This window comes from Diabrotica virgifera, chromosome 4, assembly GCF_917563875.1.
Source record: "Diabrotica virgifera virgifera chromosome 4, PGI_DIABVI_V3a".
Classification (NCBI taxonomy): domain Eukaryota; kingdom Metazoa; phylum Arthropoda; class Insecta; order Coleoptera; family Chrysomelidae; genus Diabrotica; species Diabrotica virgifera.
The window spans coordinates 194,828,396-194,851,054 of record NC_065446.1 but is presented as its reverse complement, the minus strand read 5'-3'; the positions used below and the strand labels follow the sequence as shown (position 1 = coordinate 194,851,054).

The 22,659-nt window shown below is 34.5% G+C and overlaps 1 protein-coding gene across 2 annotated transcripts in view; it reads right to left on the bottom strand.

Annotated features, from left to right (window-relative positions):
* LOC126884057 (lipase member I-like) overlaps positions 1-22,659 on the bottom strand; it is a 70,713-nt gene that overhangs the window by 23,128 nt on the left and 24,926 nt on the right. The gene's annotated exons all lie outside the window — the stretch shown is intronic.

Genomic DNA, 22,659 nt, shown 5'->3' with positions numbered 1-22,659 from the left:
CTCATCTTCACGACGAAAACTCTTTTATGACAATTCTTTCCCTTCAATTTTTACCGAATCTAAAGATATCTGCGCGAATACATCTGAGGAGCCGCCGAAAAAAGTTCAAATATTGTCAGGTAAAAAATTAGGTAAGTATCAATAATTTCAATAATAAAAAGATATGATTTTTCAGATAAGAATATAATAATAGAATATCTCTAATAGAATAACGCCTGCGGCGGAAAATTTACAGGTAATATCCTCTAAACAAGTTTCTATCAGCCCCAGTAAGGAAAAAGATGGACACATTTCTACAAGAATTACAAAAGATGTTTCCCAGTTATCACCTTCAGTATCATTACAAACACCAGCATCTTTTATGTATAACTTGCCACGTGAATAAAAACTGAAATGTAAAATCAGGTTTTTAAAAAGAAAACTTTTGAATAGAAAAATATGTAAAAAACAAAACGGTACAAAACAAGAGTTAGAGCAGTTTAAAAAATTATGTGACAAATTTCTTAATAAATCATTGGCCGAAATTGTAAAAACTCAGGCACTCTTGCAGAAAGAAGTCCCAAAGGCCAGAATATATTCTCAGGAATACAAAAAATTCGCTCTCACATTATACTTTTTTGGGCCCAAAACTTATCACTTTTTGAAAAAAATTCTTTATTTACCAACTAAACGTTGTTTATATAATTAAATTTGATTATATAATTAAATAACCTGGAACTTGAAAATTATTATATTAACAACATTTTATCTGGTTTTGTTCTCGAAGGCCATACCTGGAATTCGCAAATTACTGTCACCAAACGACTGTCACTTTTCTAATACCTAGTTTACTTTCTCTTGTTTTGTTAAGGACAAAACTTTGTTTTGTAGCTAGTTTACTTTCTCTTGTTTTGTACCTACCTAGAATTCCCAAATTACCCTATTATATTTATATCGTGTTCACTTCCAAGCAACTTTTTATTATTTTTCAATATACACAGAATAAATGACCATTTATGTATAAATCTTTAACGATTGTCACTTTTCTAACAGTTAGTTAACTTTCTCTTGTTTTGTTAAGGACATACCTAGAATTCCCAAATTACCTATTGTATTTTGATTTCCTTTTTCGTTTAACACATAAATTTATTAAATGACCAATGTTTTGTTAAGTTTTGTTTGTCTTAATTTTTAGTGTAAATATAGTAAATATCAAATCAGGTGTAAAAGTAAGTACTATAGACCAAATGAACTATTTTGTAAGTTATCAATTGTATTGGTGCAAATACCGGCACAACAACTGTGCTACTTAGTTTCAAGGTTACCAGTTTTTGTACCGGCATCATAGCATAGCTTTCGCATCTGTGTTGGGTTAATCTGTGCCAGTGTTGTGAAGTGTTTATTGTTTTTGTTTTGTTTTTTTATGGTGGGAGTTTACAATAATGGGTGAAAACTCTCCCCCTGATAAAGGAGAAACCCAAAACATGGACCAGGAGGAAGAACGCGAAAAGACCAAAGATCCAGAAAAAGAAATCAAGCTGTTCAATCTACAAAAAGGGTATCTCTATACAGATAAGGTATATGTATTCATTGAGAAAATAAATGCGGAGCAGATTGGAAAAATTCACCCTATGCAGGTAGGTCACCTTTTTCATAAAAAATTAGGAATTAAAAACATTCTTAGCATTGACCGAGTAGGAAAAAATAGGGTAAGAGTACAACTTAAAAGCCCCAAAGATGCAAATTATCTAGTTAAGAATGAGAATTTAAAAGAGTAACAACTAAAAGCATACATTCCAAATAACCTGCTACAAAGAAAAGCAATTATAAGAAACGTAGATACTGCTTTCAGTGAGGAATATCTTTTCGAAAATATAATATCCAATATATCAGTAACACAAGTCACTCGACTCAAAAGGAAAGTTGATATAAACGGAGAAAAAGCCTATGTACCTAGACAAATGGTATTACTTACTTATGAAGGCAACATTTTACCTAGATATGTATATACAGTGCTAGTCAAAAGTCCGTACCTCCCCTCTTATCTTTTGAACGGTTTTACCTATAATAGTGAAATTTGGATGGAGGAAATTAACTGACGTAAGCTTCTTAACTAGTTATGACAGGTGACGTAATAGTGACAGATGACGTTACAGAGCCACTGTGACCGATAATTTTAAATGGGACCTTATGGCAAGTGATACCTCGTTTGAAAGGTATTCAAAATACCTACTCAGCCATACTAATTTTTTTGTGTTTTAGTTGATTTTGATTTTAGTGAATAAATTAAATAAATATAATATTGTAGCTTCGCATTTAATTAATAAAACTTCAAATGTACGCCTATGGTTTTTTTGTTGACGCCAAAAAAGTTGACGTTTTTCGATTCTCTAGTAGTTTTTACGTCAACGTCAACCTTTTTGACAAGTAATCATAGGCGGAATTTTGAATTTTGAATTAATTAAATGAAACTACAATTTTATATTTATTTCATTAATTCGTCAAAATTAGCTTAAACTTAAACAATATTAGTATGACTGAATAGGTATTTTCAATACCTTTCAAACGAGGTGTCACTTGCCATAAGGTCCCATTTAAAATTATCTGTCACAGTGGCGCTGTAAAGTCATCTGTCACTATTACGTCACCTGTCATGACTAGTTAAGAAGCTTACGTCCGTTTATTTCCTATCTCCAAATTTCACTATTATAGGTATAACCGTTCAAAAGATACGAGGGGGGGTACGGACTTTTGACTAGCACTGTATACAGTTGAGTCCGCGAGTCTTTACCCGTGCGTCATTAATACCTGGCGAGATAAAACACATACTTTTTATCTAGCATCATTCTCTTCCACGCATGAAACTCATGATATGACGTGCTGACGTTTGTTATTAAGTAAAAACACATGTTATTTTTATGAACCATCTAGAGTCAGTGCATTGAAAAGAGATAGGTACAAAAAAAGACGATTCGGTATGTTTTCATATTTTAAGCACAATTTGTTTGACGTTTCTGCTTTGTTTAATTTTGTGGCTGTCAGTCAGTTGAATTTTTTGCGGTTTTTGTCGAATTTTTGCGATTTGAAGTTTCTTGATATTACACAAACAGTTGTTTTCACAACTAATTTTATATTGGGCTTTGAAATTTTAAGGTAAATAATTATATTTTGACAATTAATATTTAAAACATACAAAGCTATCGTCATTCACACGGTAAAGAAATGACTGTGCTTAGATTTCCGTCAAAGTGAATAAAATAACAAAAATAAAATATGTTATTGAATTTTTTTAAAAATTGTTTATTTATTGATTAATCAATAATAATAAAATAATTTATTAGGCTACTTCAAATACAGCTGTAATTCTGCACAAAAATTTTGAAGCAAAACTTACATTTGACATTCTATATATTTGATAACGTCAAATTTTATAATAAAACCCGTAATCGGAACAGTAGCCACTTTATGTCAGTTGTTGTTGCGTGAAATAAATTTCCGACTTATTTTGTATGCTTTAAATGATGACGCTCGGGTAAAGAGTCGCGGACTCAACTGTAAACAGCGTGGCCTGTTCCGTAGAACCGTATGTGCATAGAGTTGTCCAATGTTTCCGGTGCTTGCATCATGGACACATTTTTCGTAATTGCAACAGTACAAAAACGAGATGTATTAACTGCTCACAAGAGAAAAACGATGATCATAACTGTAGAGACCCGCAAGACAGTTATTGTATACACTGTAAAAACTTTGAGCACAAATCCATATCCAAACAGTGTCCAAAATTTAAAGAACAATACGAAATTAAAAGACACATGGCAGAAAACAATTTAACTTTTTTGGAAGCAAAGGACAGTCTTAAAAGATCTTATACATCTGATGTTACTACAACGAATAGGTTTGAAGCATTGGGTACGATAAATAACGAAAGTTTTCCACCTCTTCCAAGGCAAAACAATGTCAGACATAATATTTCGAAACCATCCACATCCAGTATTCCACAACAAACACAAAAAATAATACCAAGTCAACCTGAAACTTCTTCTCAATTTAAAAAGAGGAAAGCCCAATCTCCTTTAGCTGAAGAAATGTTCCCTTTTCAGTTTGGACCAAAAAACCCTCTGCCACCAAATGTTTTACACAGTTCCGATTCTGATCCTAACACAGATGAATTTATTAATATGTTTTTCAATTTTTTTAAAAGTGTACTCAAAGAGTTTGATTCTTTTAACGATTTAGAAAGATTAGATAGAGCATACATATATGATAAATTTATTAAATATAACAAATTTAAATAATGGATAATAAAATAAAAAAATAAGATAAAGATTTTACAATGGAATGCGCAATCGGCTGTAGCTAATAAAATGAGCTTTGTTAAATGTTTAAATGAAAATATCATTGATATTGCCTTAATTTCAGAGACATGGTTTAAGCCAAATAAACAATATAATTTCAAAGGCTCTAAAATTATACGTAAAGATCGCCATGATGGTTATGCTGGTGTCGCAATCCTTGTCAGAAATGTATTTCGTTTTGAAGAAATTTTAATTACAAAAAATTTTAATAACAATATTTTGATATGTGGAATACAGATATTGGACAACAGTGAAATAACACTAACATGTTTCTCGATATATTGCCCACCAGATATACGAACAACAGTTGGGAGGAGATTTCAATGCGCATCATCAAACATGGGGATCTTACAAAAATAACAGCAAAGCACGCAAAAAATTTCCGCTTCAGACAACACAGAATTAGTACTTTTAAATACCGGAGCCCCCACAAGGTTCACAAATAATGGGAATAATTCAGTCGTGGATTTAACTTTTGCAACTCCAGACATAGCAATTAATTGTGCATGGGAAACTTTTCCTGATGTACTGGGCTCAGACCATTTTTCAATTATTATAGAAATTAATAAAGGAATAGAAAGTAGAGACATCAAAATACAACCTAAAACAGAATGGAACCTAAATAAAGTAGATTGGAGCTTATATCAAGAAATTGCGGATACATACTTCTCACAATACATTAAAAATAACAACAACGTAGAACATAAGTACAACTTATTAGTTGAGGGGATAAATAAGGCAGCCAATGCCTCCATACTCATCTACCAACCTTTTAAAATGAGCAAAAAAACCTCTCTTCCACCATGGTGGGATCAAAGCTGCGAAGATGCTATTAAAAAAAGAAAACAAATGCTCAAAACATATAAGCAACAAAGCACCATGGAAAACTATATGAAATGTAAAAACGAAAATTCAAAAACCAAGAAGTTTTTAAAATATAAAGCCAAATTATATTGGCAGCACTGGTGTGAAAACTTAAATAAAAATACACTATTGACAAATATATGGACACAGGCCAGAAAAATGAGTAGAAGATCTGGGGAAGTTAATACATCGGGGAATTATGAATGGCAAGAACAATTTCTAGATAAAATTTCGCCAGCTAATGCCTTGAATGATACATCACACATTTTTACAAAACAAGAACAAAATAATACTAATCATAAAATCTTCTGTGAACCAATCAGTCTGCCAGAATTAAACTACAACATAAAAAATAGAAAGAATACATCACCTGGTTATGATGATATTAGATATCCTATGATATACCAACTACCAAACAATGCCAAGATGTTCCTAATCAAAATCCTAAATGACATCTGGATTAATGGGGAATGTATAGAAGAATGGAAAAAGACTATTGTAATACCCATACACAAACCAAACAAAAACCCCCACTTATGCGATTCATATAGACCTATTGCACTTATGCCATGTATACTCAAGATTTTTGAAAGAATAATTAAAAACCGACTGGAATGGTGGTTAAATACAACTGGCTCTCTTCCAACCACACAATACGGTTTTAAAAAAGGGTTTGGCAACATTGATGCGGTGAAACACTTAGTTACAGACATACAAATATGTTTAACTGAAAATGATTAAAATGGCATGATGTTTCTAGATGTTAAAGGTGCGTATGACAATGTCAACTGGTTTATTCTACGGGAAAAAATGACACAATTACAAATACCTCAAGAAGTTGCTAACACCATATGCAAATTGTATATAAACTGGCAAGTAGGACTCAGAGGATGTGATGGCTGTCAAGTGAAATACCAAACTGCAAATTTAGGGTTGCCACAAGGATCTGTTCTTGCACCACTACTCTTAAATATATATATATATACCAATAATTTACACTCCTCCATATCTACAGCAACTATGATACAATATGCCGATGATGTTGTTGTTTATACACGTAGCAAACACCTCGATGAATGCATCAATCGTTTAAACTCCAGCACAGAACTCTTTTTAAGATCCATAAATGATTTAGGACTACAAATCTCCGCTGAAAAATCCAAAGTCGTTATCTTCACCAGGCATAATGTGAAACCAATGCAGAAAATTAAAATAAATACAATAGAATTTCCAGTGGATACCAATGCCAAATACTTAGGAGTTATATTAGACAGAAAACTGACCTGGAAACCACATATTGAACAAATAGAGATAAAATGTAACAAAGGACTAAACTTCCTAAAATCCATCATGGGAACTTGGTGGGGAGCAGAACCTCAAACAGCACTAATTTTCTATAGAGCTTACATAAGATCAATAATTGATTATGGTTGTACACTTCATGGAACGGCCAATAAAACCAATCTACGTAAGCTGGACATAATACAAAACAAAGCACTTAGAATATGTCTGGGAGCAATGAAATCTACACCAGTTGAACCATTAAGAGCTGAAGCAATCGAACCTCCATTAGAATTGAGAAGATCATTTTTAGCTGAAAAAATGATTATTAAATCACTAAAGGAAAATTCACCATTCATTAGTAGCATATACAAGTTAAACGAATACGACTTAACTAAGCCTTTTTGGATACATAAGAACTCTCCTCCTATTTGTGAAGCATTAAGAAACGTGACCCTACAACCACAAACAAAGGTAGAGATCGATTACTTTGTTCACTTTGTTGTATGTGATGTGAATTAGCATCTCTGAATTAGCATCATCTAATAACATAGTTATTAATCAAATTTTAGACCAACATCCAAACTATGTCACAATATACACTGATGGATCAAAAAACACTGACGGCACAGGTTGTGCCTTCGTAATACCTAAACGTATACAAAAACACTATAAGCTACATAACAATACATCTATCTACAAAGCCGAGGCAATAGCAATTCTAAAAGCACTAGAATATGTACAACAGGAAGAGGAACATAATGCCATTATCTTCTCCGATTCACTTTCAGTTCTTAAAATTCAACTCAAACACAACAAATGATATTATCTTTAACATTCAAACAATTATTAAAAAATTACAAGATCAAAATAAATTTATAAAATTCTTCTGGGTTAAAGCACACGTAGGAATAACAAACAATGAAATTGCAGACAAAATTGCCAAAGAAACATGGAAATGGGGGAACAGATAAATTGCCAATTAACTACAGATGAACAAATAAACATATCAAAACATAAAATGATGAGAAAATGGTCCTACTTGTGGCAAGAATACACCTCTACAAATCCAACACGTTACACCAGAATAGAAACCAAATTGAGGAAAAAACCTTGGTACAATAAGTTCGATTACAATCGCAAAAGCATAACCACTATTAGTAGAATGAAGTTTGGTTATGCATGTTATCCAGCACACTTACATAAAATCAAAATACTTGAGAGTGATCTTTGTGAAGTTTGTAATAAAATCGGTGACCTGGACCACATATTTTTTGATTGCCAAAAATATAGGGCTCAATCCAATGAGCTGTTCAGAAAACTTCTACAATTGAACATTGAAAGCCCATATAACATAATGTATCTTCTTGCTTTAAACAGAAAAAAATTTACGATTGTCTGTTATATTTCGTCAGAATAACAAAAATACAAATTTAATAGTACCTTTTGCTGCTACCTTATGTCTTTCCTTAATGTATATATATATATATATATATATATATATATATATATATATATATATATATATATATATATATATATATATATACCTTATCTATCCGAGGCCTACCTTTGATCGTTTATAAAATGCCCTGATCGGCCCCTGGGCGGGAAGAGTGTAATCCTTGTGTCAAATCCTTGCCTTCTCTTTTACAAAATTTGTATCTGGCTGTGTGGATTTTACCTTAAAGCAAAACAAAAAAAAAGTATGCCAGACCGGTACTAGCGGTATTCAAAGTTAAAGGGGGCTCAACAAAATATTAAAAAATATTTAAATATGCTGTGTTTTCAAATGTTTTATTGTTCATCATCCAGCCTCAAAAGTCCACTGCTGAACATAGGCCTCCTCCCCTCGTTTCCAACCCCATCTATCCTGCGCCGCCCTCATCCAGTTTTTATTTACCTTTCTTAAGTCGTCAGTCCATCTTGTAGGCGGTCGACCGACGCTTCTCTTGTCTTCTCTTGGCCTCCATTCCAATAACCTCTTCGTCCATCGCCCATCTGTCATTCTGGCTACGTGTCCTGCCCATCTCCACTTCAACCTGGCTATCCTCTCGATGACGTCAGTCACCTTTGTTCTTCTCCTGATTTCTTCGTTTCTGATTTTGTCTTGCAGAGTTATTCCTAACATTGACCGCTCCATTCTTCTCTGCGTGACTCTTAGTTTGGTAGCCGAGGCTTTAGTTAAGGTAAGTGTTTCTGATCCGTACGTCAAGACTGGGAGGACGCACTGATCGAATACCTTTCTCTTTAGACATGTGGGTAACTCACTTTTAAAAGTTTCTCTCAGTTTTCCAAATGCTGCCCACCCAAGACCGATTCTTCTCTTCAGCTCATGAGTCTGGTTATCCCTGCCAATCGTAATTTCATGTCCCAGGTATTTATATCTATCTACGAGTTCTATTTCCTTCCCACCAATACTGATGTTCTGGTTGGGTACCAAATTTGTCATTATTTTTGTTTTCGAGATGTTTATATTTAAACCTACATTTTCTGTAGCTACAACGAGTTCTTGTACCATCTCTCTTGCCATACCTAGATCCTCAGCTACTATGACTATATCATCGGCGAAACGTAAGTTGTTTAGGTATTCTCCATCTATTTTTATTCCCTTTGTCATCCAATCCAAACTCTTGAAAGCATGTTCTAAGACCGTATTAAAAAGTTTAGGTGACATTGGGTCTCCTTGTCTAACCCCCCGTTCTATTTTTATGCGATTACTGTTAGTATGTAATTTGACAGTGGTTGTTGCCTGTTGTTTTATTGTTATGTATAATATATTTAATAATAATCAGCAATTAACATATGAAAATATCATATATTTATAGTTTTTTAATATTTTGTTGAGCCCCCTTTAACTATGATTACCGCTAGTCCCCGCCTTGGCTTACTTTGAATGCAGTTAAATGCACTTTGCTTTAATTTGTCATAGTGGTTCAAATGATTATTAGTTCTTTTATCGAAACAAATTTGTTGGTGACTTTTCACTGAAAATTTAGCATTTTAAAAGCTCCCAAATATTTTCTACGGGATTAAGGTCATTAATTCAATAAAATATTAAAAAATTACATATACATATGTATTACTTTCAAATATTTTATTGCTGTTTATTATTAAATATATTATAGTTAATGGTATTATTAACATTACATAACAAAATTAAATTTAAAAATCATCTGTAAACAAAATGTACTTGTGGAATAGTTGATTTTTTATAAAAATTCATAGGTGGTCATAATAATATGACCATGACCAGGGACTGTAGGTAATAATGAAATAATTGTAAATAATGATTAAATTCCATATTATATATTTTGAAAATTGCTGCAATCATTAAACAAAATTTTTCAAGAAAAAAATTAGATTATAAAAAATATTACAACTCAGTAACAAGCAGAGATAGAATTTTATTAACCTACATAATATAGTAATATTGCGCTATAAGTAGTAGTCAGTTCCTTAGGCACTCACCAAGTAACACGCACCGTTATATATTTTCTTTCGTTTTTGAAATCTATATCTGTATATAATAAAAATAAGTTAGGGAATGTCAGTAAAAATTAGAGAGGGACAGAAAAAATTAGAGGTCGTAAGGAAAAATTGGAGTAAGTCGGAAAAAATTGGAGAGTGCCATAAAAATTTAAGGGAGGCAGAAAAAAATTAGTGCAGTGACTGTAGAGGCAATAGATTGTATCTTCCGTCGCATAGCGAAGGGGAAAATCGCTAGTTAAAAAAACGCTAGTTAAAGTACATAATCAATAGTGTAAAACGACAACTGCATTCTAAATCTAATATAGGTCAATAAATAATATATAGTAATATCACTAATATAATGACCGACCATGATATAGCTCTTTCAATGGTTTTTGCATATTTGAGGGTAAATTGAACTTCTTAAAAAATAAAATCCCTTTCACGTAGTAGTTTCTTTCTAAATTATATATTCAATAGTGTAAACGACAACTGCAATCTAAATCTAATATAGGTCAATAAATAATATAATAATTTAATGACTGACCATGGTATAGCTCTTCCAATGGTTTTTGCATATTTGAGGGTAAATTGAACTTATTAAACAATAAAATCCCTTTCACGTAGTAGTTTCTTTATAAAGTATATAATCAATAGTGTAAACGACAACTGCAATCTAAATCTAATATAAGTCAATAAATAATATATAGTAATATAATGACCGACCATGATGCAGCTCTAATCATCCATTGATTTATTTAGAATTTTGGCGAAGAAAATAAGGTAAAGAAAATTATAATTAAGGTATAGAGCTTATCGTTTAGCTTAGCTTAGGGATGAGGTTTGCAGAAATAGTTTTTTAAGCTTATAGGAAAGTCAACGGAGTTTTTGCTTACGGAAAATATTAAACAAGATAGAACTTTTTGTAATTTTATTAAGAAATGTTTAATAAACAACAAAAAGTTCTGCTCGAAAAATGTGTGCTTCACTTTTAAACAAATGAACTGCAAAATGATTTGTTTTTTCAAATACCTACGAAAATATAAATTTTAGAAACAACTAACCATTGAAATTTTTATTTTTCTTTTCATTTTATTAAGTGCAAAAATTACAATCTACTCCAATTACAACACAGAGTATTTAGCAAATAGTAGCAAAGTCTTGAATCCTGGCATGCTTTGGGCACCATCCATCGATGGTTCTCCAATACACCTAATCAGTTAGGTCCTCTGGCACTGTCCTTTTCAGTCTTCTTCCCACAAGTGGCGGCTGGTAGAGTTGTTAAGTAGTTTGACTTTCATGGGCGAAATTTCTTTCTTGGGCTTTGTTTGCCTGTAGCTTAATAACATCTTCGATGAATGGTATCCTAAGGCCATTATGGATAGTTATATTGGAAACGTACCATGGTGCATTCGCTATAATGCGCAGCGTCTTTGATTGAAAAGTTTGCAGTATTTTAGTGTTGCTCGGTTTGCTGCAGCCCCATAACTCTATACCATAACTCCATATCGGCTTTAGTATAATTTTGTATAATAATACTTTGTTTTCTAATGATAACTGGGATCTTTTACCTAGCAGCCAATACATTTGTCTAACTTTTAAATTTTGTTGAGCTTTCTTGGGTTTGATATGGTTCTTCCATGTCAGCTTTCGGTCCAAATGGAGTCCCAGGTACTTGACATCTGATTTTAAGGGGATAGGAATGTTGTTAATATGAACCTGTGGACAGTCGATCCTTCTTGTTGTGAACGTAATTTGTGAAGACTTTTCACCGTTTACTTTAATCTTCCATTTTGTTAAGCATGTTTGAAGTGAATTTAAATAGTTTTGCAGTTTGTTAGAAGCTCTATCTGGGTTATCGTCTGATGTAAGGATTCCTGTATCGTCGGCAAATGTGGCCATAGTAACGTCATTATCAGCAGGTATATCAGCAGTGTAAAGGAGATAAAGGAAGGGACCGAGGACACTACCTTGAGGTACTCCGGATTGTATAGGATGATATTTGGAAAGTGAGGTATTTACTTTAATTTGGAAAAATCGCTCGCTCAGATATGATTTTAGTATCAGGTATATTTCATTAGGAATATTCTTTTTCACTTTATACAATAGGTCTTTATGCCACACCTTATCAAATGCCTTTTAAACATCAAGGAATACTGCCGCACACATTTTATTTCCATCTAAAATTTCTTTTATATAATTTACAATCACAAATAAAATCCTCAAATAACACTAATCACCCTTGGTTTACAGATTCTTTAAAAGAAAAGACGAGGGAAAAAAAAGAAGCATATCAAAAATGGCTCAGTACCAATTGCTCAGAAGACCGAAAAACCTACGCAAGAATAAGAATGGAAACAAAAAAAGAAGTGATTAAAACCAAAGAAAATATGTGGCTGAAGAAATGTGAAGAAATAGACACTCTTATGGGAGGAACAAAAAGCAGAGAAGCTTGGAGAACAATATCAAATACAAGACAAAACGTACAAGAAAGATGCCAGATATCCCTTATAAGTGTAAATGAGTGGGAAACATACTTTAGAAACCTATTGCAAGAGAATAGACAGGAATATGTAAGGCAAACCATCATCGCCCCAAACAACCTGGAACAACTAGAAGATATAACTATTCGAGAACTAGAACTAACGTTAAGAGAAATGAAAAACAATAAAGCTCCTGGTCCCGGAGGTATTCCAATTGAACTCATTAAGCACAGCACGACACAGGCAAAAGAAATTTTAGTTGAAATATTCAACGGATGCCTTTCAGGCAATAGTGGCGTGCCCTCTGAGTGGAAAAACTCCATAACTACCCCTATATACAAAAAGGGTGGTAGAAAAAATTGTAATAATTACAGAGGCATTAGTGTGACCAGCTCAGTTGGAAGACTGTACGGACGAATAATAAAGAAACGGATAGAAAAGGAGTGGCAAGATTCCGAAGAACAAAGTGGATTTAGGGCAGGTAGATCATGCACAGATAACATTTTCTGCATAAGGCAATTACTAGAAAAACGTTCTGCTAGAAATCTAGAAACTCACATGGTATTTGTAGACTTAAAAAAAGCATACGATACCGTTCCCAGAGGAAAAATGTTTGAGGTATTACAACAAACCACTTTAAATAGAAAATACATCCAAACAATAAAAGATCTCTATGCTAATGCAACAACAGCAATTAAAATTGGAACGAAACTTTCAAATACCTTTGAAACTTCGAAAGGCCTTTTGCAGGGATGCTGTCTGTCGCCCACTTTATTTAAAATTTACCTTACACATGTGTTAAAATATTGGACTAGGAAATGCCAAACAATGGGGATACCAGTAGGAGATTCTTATTTGTATACGTTGCTATTTGCTGACGACCAAGTTGTGATTGCTGCTGATAAAGACGCCAGTTACATGATTAGAAAATTGAAAGAGGAGTACCAAAAATGGGGTTTGGAAATGAGCATGGAGAAAACTGAATACCTTGTAGTCGGAGGTGATACTGAAGACTTAGAATTAGAAGGGGAATACATAAAAGGATGTGATGAATTTAAATATCTAGGTTCAATTTTTGACAAAAACTCCACATGCGATCAAGATATAGAATATCGAATAAGCCAAGGAAGAAAAGCTATAAAACAGCTAAATGGCATTTGGTGGAGTACAGGACTGCAAAATCAGACAAAGAAAAAAATCTACCAAACTATCGTGGAAGGAATTGTCCTGTACAACTCGGAAGTGTGGGAAGTAAAAGACCGACAAAATAAAAGACTTCAAGCTTTAGAAATGGACGCGCTTAGAAGAAGCTGCAGAATATCTAAACTGCAGCATATCCCAAACGAAGAAATAAAAGAAAGAATGGAAGTAGAAAAGGATATTATAGACAGAATAGAACAAAAAAGATTAATATGGTACGGGCATGTCCAGAGAATGGGACCAACAAGATGGCCCAAGAAAATGATCCAGTATGTACCACCCGAGAGAAGAAAAAGAGGCAGACCGAAGAGAACATGGATACAAGATGTAGAGAAAGCAATGAACAGTAGACAACTCAACGAGGAAGATATTCGTGACCGAAAAGCATGGCGAATAGGATGCGGGAAACGGCGAATGCTGTAGAACACCCGATATATATATATATATATATATATATATATATATATATATATATATATATATATATATATATATATATATATATATATATATATATATATATATAATTTACAATCCTATGACACTGCTGTATTGTTGAGTAGTTCTGTCGAAAGCCAAATTGATGGTCAGGTATTATGTTATTTATGTTTATTCTTTCGAAAATTCGGACTAAGAGAAGTCTTTCGAAAATTTTTGACATTGTTGGTAGAAGGCTTATAGGACGATAGGAGGAAGGTTCTGTAGGCGGTTTGCCCGGTTTCGCAATCATAAATATTTGTGCGTATTTCCATTGAATAGGAAAGTGACACAGTCTTATCATGCTGTTATATACAATAGTTAGCAGGACTATCGTTTTTCTAGGCAAATGCTTAAGTACATCACCATTAATTAAGTCATAACCTGGAGCCTTATGAGGGTTTATTTTATTTATCGCCTTCCAGATCTCTGTTGGTGTACATGGTTTCAGTGGTAGTGATAATTGACAAGGAGCGTCGAAAAATGTGTATACTTCTTAATCTTCAGCATTCCTTCCTGATCTCTGTTGGTGTACATGGTTTCAATGGTAGTGATAATTGACAAGGAGCGTCGAGAAATGTGTATACCTCTTCATCTTCAGCATTGACTTCTGTATGTAGACTAAATACCTGGGCGAGGTGTGGTGCTAATGTGTTTGATTTTTCTTCATCAGTTTTTGCCCAGCTTAGATCCGATTTTGAATTGAAAAATTCAGAAAATTTTTCGCAAATAACCTTTTATAAAGATTTTTTTAAAATTGAATCTACGCCAAGACCACATCAATACTGAGGCGCCTACCTCGGCAGAGTCCCAACTCAACCAGTCGCATCTCTGCCATTCAGCCCTTTTTTATTCACTTAGTCAAGAAGAACTAACTTTATGATTCTCCTCCTCGTCTTAAATACGCTCCTTGTGCCATTTCTCCTTCGGTTTCGTCTAGTGGGGTATGTAGAGGGGATGCGCCAACAGAGATACTCCTTCGATCATCTACGGTTGACCTGCCGATCGCCAGCTATGGGCATCATATCATTACACCCCCTTCTCTTTGGAAAACAAAAAAAAAATGTAGAATCCATTGAGACAGTGTGCCAAGGATTTTCTACAGCAAATGGTCACATTCTTCCTGCTGGCTGCATCTGCGATGATTTACTTTTAAGGCATATTATTTTTGTCGTTTATTTCTTCGCAAACTGGTCTGGGATGATTGTCAAAAAGATGCTTCTCTCTGTAGATTTTATGCGTGGTCCCCTCAAATCCATTCACTGGGACAGTGTGCCAAGCAGTGTGACATGCAAATGGTCACATTCTTCCTGCTGGCTGCATCTGCGATGATTTACTTTTAAGGCATATTCTTTTTGTCGTTTATTTCTTCGCAAACTGGTCTGGGATGATTGTCAAAAAGATGCTTCTCTCTGTAGATCTTATGCGTGGTCCCCTCAAATCCATTCACTGGGACAGTGTGCCAAGGTTTTTCTACATCAGATGGTCACATTCTCCCTGCTGGTTTCATCGTCGACGGTTTAAGGTAATTTCTTTGACAAACGTCTCTTTTCTACACGTCGCGGTCCCATAAACAGTGTCGTCTTTTTCGGCGATTCGGTTCTTCGTTGAATTGGTCTCGGACTACTGGCTAGCAGGTGCTTCCTTCTGTAGATCTTGGGCGTGATCCCCTCAATTTCATTGGGACAGTGTGCCAAGGCTTTTCTACAGCAGATGGTCGCATCCTTTCTGCTCGTTGCATTGGCGACGGTTTACTTTCGGTTCTGATCATTCTCGGTTAGGTTCCTTTAGAATCTAAAAACAAAGAAACTCAATTATCTTTGAACGGGTTCTATATAGGGTGAGGCAGATAAAGGGCCTAGAAAATATCTCGAGAACTAAAGGCAACTGAATTATGAAAATTGGAATAAAGGGGTTTTGAAGACTGATCTATTTAATGAAAATATTTTCATCGATTTGGTACTTCCGGTTATACCGGAAGTTGTTTATAACTTCGTTTTTTTAAATAGGACACCCTGTATATTTTTACATTTTTCGATTCTCCTCGATTTTTTCTTTCTTAAAATATAAGGTTTTGTAACATTATACAGGGTACGTTAAAAGATAATTACGTTTTCTTATTAATTTCGTGGCAAAATTCACACCATGTAGGATTGTAGTAGTTTGACACTCTATTTATGTTCAAATGATTTTTAATATAGTCTACTATTGTTAACAAATATTAGTGTACCTAAATTTTTAATTTTAGTATACAGGGTGGGTCGAAACTCGGAATGAGTATTTTCTGAGTTTTCTTAAATGCAACACCCTATATTTTAGTATTGTAATGAAATGATGTTTTATGGTACTTTTTTACTTCTTAAGCATTCCCTATACCTAACTGCTTTAATTTGTGCTTAATTGTTAATCGCACCAACAATCTTAACTTCAACGGTATTTTGATACCTCAACCATTATTGGCAATTTTAAGTATCAGTCTAGATTAATATGTATTTATTTCCAAAAAATTTTTTGTGATTGAATATTTTCACGGCCAGGCTAATACAATTTCACCTATTTTGTGTTGCAATTAATGTTTAGCCTGAATCACCAATAACTCACAAATTAAAGCAGTTAGGTATAGGGAATGCTTAAGAAATTAAAAATTACCATAAAATAACATTTCATTAAAATACTAAAATACAGGGTGTTCCATTTAAGAAAACTCAGAAAATACTCATTCCGAGTTTCGACCAACCCTGTATACTAAAATGAAAAATTTAACTATACCAATAACTCTTAACAATAGTAGACTATATTAAAAATCATTTGAACATTAATAGAGTTTATTATGTCAACCTACTACAATCCTACAGGGTGTGAATGTTGCTAGGAAATCAATAAGAAAACGTTATTATCTTTTAACCTACCCTGTATAATATTACAAAACCTTAAATTTTAAGAAAGATAAAATCGAGGAGAATCCAGAAATGTAAAAATATATAGGGTGTCCCATTAAAAAAAAACGAAGTTACAATCAACTTACGGTATAACCGGAAGTAGCAAAGAGACCAAAATATTTTCATTAAATAGTTTATAGCTCAAAACCCTTGTATTTCAATTTTCATTGTTCTCTTAGCTTTAGTTCTCGAGATATTTCTAATAGGCCCTTTATCTGCCTCACCCTGTATATCCACGCCAGTTACTGAGCCTGTGTCTTTGCCTGCTGCCGATTGGTGACGTTTACTTTTATAAAGTAATTTTTTCGGGTGCCAATTTGTAATGGGTAGTTACAAATTGGTAGCTTTTATTTTGCTCGGGCGCCATTTGTAACGGGTAGCTCTTTCAGGACGACAGACTCAGTAAAACACAGGTTAAAACCAAAGTAAATATATTGGTATACAATTCGAAATAAATAAAATAAAATTTAATTCTATCATCTGCAAAGGGAAAATAACATCATACTTATTACGGTCAGAAAAATATAATAACAATATGATCATAATATAATACACAACCAAATATTATATACAACAGCAATCACGCTCCACGGAATCAATATATCTACCCATCCAAACTCGGAGATTATCGCATTTCAATCCAATACGATAACAATCAAACAGCGACACACAGTCGCTCGATCGTTCTCTCCAGATCGGAGGTGGCCACTGGACAATACCGCTCATTGCGGTAACGGTTACGGAGGAGCGCCACGTTAATACTGAGGCATTTATCTCGACAGAGTCCCAACTCAACCCGTCGCATCTCTGCCATTGATTCACTCCGTCAAGAAGAACTGATTTTATGATTTTCCTCTTCGTCTTAAATACGCTCTCCGCGCCAGTTCTCCTTCGGTTCGCCTAGTGGGGTATGTAGAGGGGATGCAGTAACATGGATACTCCTTCGATCATCTACGGTTGACCTGCCGATCGCCAGCTATGGGCATTATATCATTACAACTTTCTGTAATTTTTTATTTATAACGCTCAAGTCACCCCTCTTACAAACTTTGGCGCACTGTATAGAAGCGTTCGACGCAGCGCGTGATAATTTTTTAACTGACTGATCAAATTAAACTTTACAAAATGGAAATGAAAGAAGAACATTAAAGCTATCTTATAGTTGTAATAAAAAGAAAAAAACATATGAGTATAAGTACGGTGTGGGAGGAAAATGAGACTTACATGATTTTTTTTTAAAATAATTTAAAAATGCGTAACTAATACAATTTTACCTATAAAACTCTAAAATTATGCACAACTTACTGTTCAAACATCTTGCTAAACGATGTTTCATTCAAAAAGAATATCAAAAATTAAATTCAAATGATCCGTGTCAAAAAATATTATTTTTGAAAACTTTGTAGTTTTTCAGAATTACTACCACTTTAAGAGGAACTATGTTACTTTAGAACGGAAATAAACAACATCTTCTTGAGAAAATTAAGAAAGAAAAAAAAATGTAAAAGAAAACCGAAAATTATCAATTAAAAAAATGTTTATACAAAGTCATAAAACCATTTTTCTGTACAACTTACTTAAAATACATTTAATAACAAGCTTAAACAATAATAAATGTTAAAAACATTTTTTTGAGCTCTTGTGCATACAATAATATGTCTCCGTAACTTAGGACCTATTGAAAAATCCTTTATTATCAATTTTACGAAAAAAAGTTATTCTTCATAAAAGTATTTGCATTGTATGTTATCTAAGATGCCACCATCAGATGTCAAACGTTATTATTTTTGTATGAGGTATGTCAAAAACATGATTTTCTTTCAAGAGTAAATTACCTTTATATTTCACAATAATTGTTATTAAGAACAGTTGTTTGGAATTAAAAACTATGTTCTAATATTCAGTTACATCCTTCTAGTTAAGGTATTGTGAACTATAATAAAGGTATTAACTTAACTCTTAAGCGAAATTCATATTTCGTGACATACCTTGTATAAAATTGAAAAAAATCAAAACGTTATGATTGCATTTTAGATTTTAGACCAGGTAGAGCATTTTATGGAGGAAAACTTTTTTTCGTAAAATTAATAATAAAATAGTTATCGTAATTGTAATAAAATCCTGGTTTGTATCCGTAATACGAGAAACATTTGCAAATTTTTTTCAATTAATAATAATAATAATAATAATAATAATAATAATAATAAGCGCTTCTATTATAAGGTGACAAACCTCGGTCAAGAAACGATCGGCTACAGACAACAGCTGTATGCCGAATTTTGCAGGGAGTACCCAGATATTCAAGTATCGGAGCAAAGAGTATCAGATCAATACCGGGTAATCGTAAGAAACAACCTTATCCCAGAGACTAGACGCAATACGATCAAAAGCGAAGTCGAACGGGAGATTAATAACCAAGAGCTACTTTTAGATCAAGTCCCTAATGAAATCCTTGATGAGCAGATTCCTGAGATTCCCATATCAGAAACTCAACCTGACAATACACAGCAGGAAAACAACGAGTTGCGCGATAGTCTAGAGAACGAAATGGCTCGTGCCGTACAAGAGTTTAATGGAACAAATCCACTTAGCAGACCACCGCTACCACGAATAAACTCTTGTAAGAAACTAGGTGCCCTGTTACAAATTGTGAATACTGAAGTCCTACCCAATTATGTCGTAGAAGCCCACACATTGGAATATCTGCATATGCTAATCTACTGTGCAGCTACAGCAATTGCCAATGTAATGGGCGTTAAGATCAGAACACGATGGGGTACTAATAACGGAAGGACTGGTAACAGAATTGCACCCTGGGAAAAAAGACTTCTCGGAAAAATTGAATTACTGCGTAGGGATATTGGTCAAGTCACAGAATATATAAGAGGTGTTACAAGTAGAAAAGTCATTAAAAGAGCTGAAGAAATAATGCGGAGCACTGCAAGACACTCGAGATACGATCCAGAAAATAACACAGCCCAACAGTGTCTGGATACATTAAAACAAAAACTCTCCGTCTACTCAGGACGATTAAGAAGGTATAAAGTTAGTAACAACCGAAAATGTGACAATGCACTTTTTGAGAACTCTGAGAAGGCGTTCTACCGAAAACTCAATTCCACCGTAGAAAGTGTCGACAAGTCTTACCCAAGCCAAGAAGAAATTCATGAGTTTTGGGGAAATCAACTTTCCACACCAGCTGCTTTTAACAACAATGCTGGCTGGATAGAAGATACGACGCACAACTGTCACCACTACGTCACTGCTAACTACGAACCATTCACGACTGAAGAAGTCTCAAATGTCATCAAAGAGCTTCATAACTGGAAATCTCCTGGACCAGACGGAGTTCAGAATTTCTGGCTTAAAAAGTTTTGGAGTATTCATGAGTGCTTATCAACATTAATTAATCATGTTATTTCTAATCCGCAGGAATTACCATCATTTCTAACTCAGGGAACTACTTATTTAATATCCAAGAATCAAAATAACACCCAAGATCCATCCAAGTACCGCCCAATTACTTGTCTTCCAACTTTGTATAAATTGGTCACATCCTGTGTAACCCGGCGTATCTACCAACACTGTGCTCTAAACAATATCATAGAGCCTCAACAGAAAGGATGCGCTAAGGGTTCCATGGGCTGCAAAGAACAGCTTATCATCGACTCAGTAATTTCTAACCAGGCATTCACTAAAAAAAGGAACCTTTTTACTGCTTTTATTGACTATAAAAAGGCCTTTGATTCAGTACCGCATGAATGGCTAATAGATATATTGAAAATATACAAAGTAGATGATAACATAGTGACCTTTTTAAGGCATATAATGAGAGATTGGAAGACTAAAATTCACCTCCAAATACCTGGTGAAAACAATATCGAAACCGAAAATATCGCAATCAACCGGGGCCTATTTCAAGGAGACTCGTTGAGTCCATTGTGGTTCTGTTTAGCTTTGAACCCCCTTTCCCAGCTATTAAACTCCACTGACTCAGGTTTTAGCATTAAAAGCAATAATACTGTGGTAGCGAAGCTCAATCATCTGTTGTATATGGATGATTTGAAATTAATGGCTTCCACTCGAGAACACCTAGAAGAGATGCTAAAAATTGCAGAAACATTTTCTAATGATATTAGTATGCAGTTCGGTCTAGACAAGTGCCGTGTTTTGAATATAGTCAGAGGAAAGGTACAGCCCGGTGGATTCGATATGCAAAATGGCCAGAACATCGAGGCCATGGGCGACAACGATATGTACAAATATCTTGGAGTAAAGCAGGCGCGGAAAATTGACCATAAGCAAATGAAAACTGAGATCACTACTGAGTTTATAAGAAGGGTAAAACAGCTGCTTAGGTCACAGCTTAACAGTAAAAATTTGTTTAAGGCACTAAACACCTACGCTTGTTCCGCGCTTAGCTATTCATTTGGTATTGTTAAGTGGACAAAAACGGATATAGAAAATCTTCAGCGAAAAGTACGAACACACCTCACAAAGGCACAAAAACACCACCCTAAAAGTGCAGTAGAACGAACGACATTACCCCGGTATTTAGGAGGAAGAGGACTTATGGATATAGGTGAGCAATTAGATAAACAAATTGCTAATTTAAGAACTTATTTTCAGATGCAGGCTGAGACATCTACTCTACATCGCGCTATCTGCGCAGTAGATGACACAACACCGATCAAACTGAGGGAAGCAGAACTGCGCATAAACCACCTTACTAAGGACGAAAAAGTGCGCGCCTGGATTGGTAAACCTTTGCACGGGCGACATCCCAATGAGGTCAGCCAAGATTATGTCGACAATATAGCGTCGAACTACTGGTTGACATCAGGAAAGATGTTCCCTGAAACGGAGGGTTCATTACTGGCCATTCAGGATCAGGTTATACCAACCAGAAACTACCTGAAATATATCATCAAAGACCCTCAGGTTCAAAACGACAGATGCCGATATGGATGTCAAGCCCAAGAAACCATCCAACATCTTACAGGGGGCTGCCAGGCATTTGCTGCAACTGAATACAAGGAACGGCATGACGCAGTGGGAAAAATCCTTCATCAAGAGTTAGCTATCAAGCTGGGACTTCTCCAAACGGACCATCTCCCGTATTATCAATACGTCCCTGAGAGTATGCTTGAGGATGGCAACTACAAGCTATACTGGGACCGCACTGTGCTCACAGACCAAACAGTGGCACATAATAGACCAGATCTCGTACTAGTTAATAAATTAACAAGACAAACAACACTAATTGATGTGGCGATACCTAACAACAATAATCTACGCAGTAAATTCACTGAAAAGATCGCCAAGTACAGAGATCTAGAAATTCAAATACGAAGGCAATGGAGAATGCAAAGTACCCAGACGATACCTATTGTTATGTCTACTACTGGAGTCATTCCGAAGAACCTCCTCGAAAGCATAAAAAGGCTGGGTCTAAATGAACATCTCTACAAGACCATGCAGAAAGCTGTACTACTCGCAACGGCCAGATGTGTACGAAAATTTTTGGGAGATACACCTGCATACCAAGTCACCTAGGGCTCGACAACACGGAAAGAGTCCCACCAGAGCTCAATCCTTTTGATACCGTAG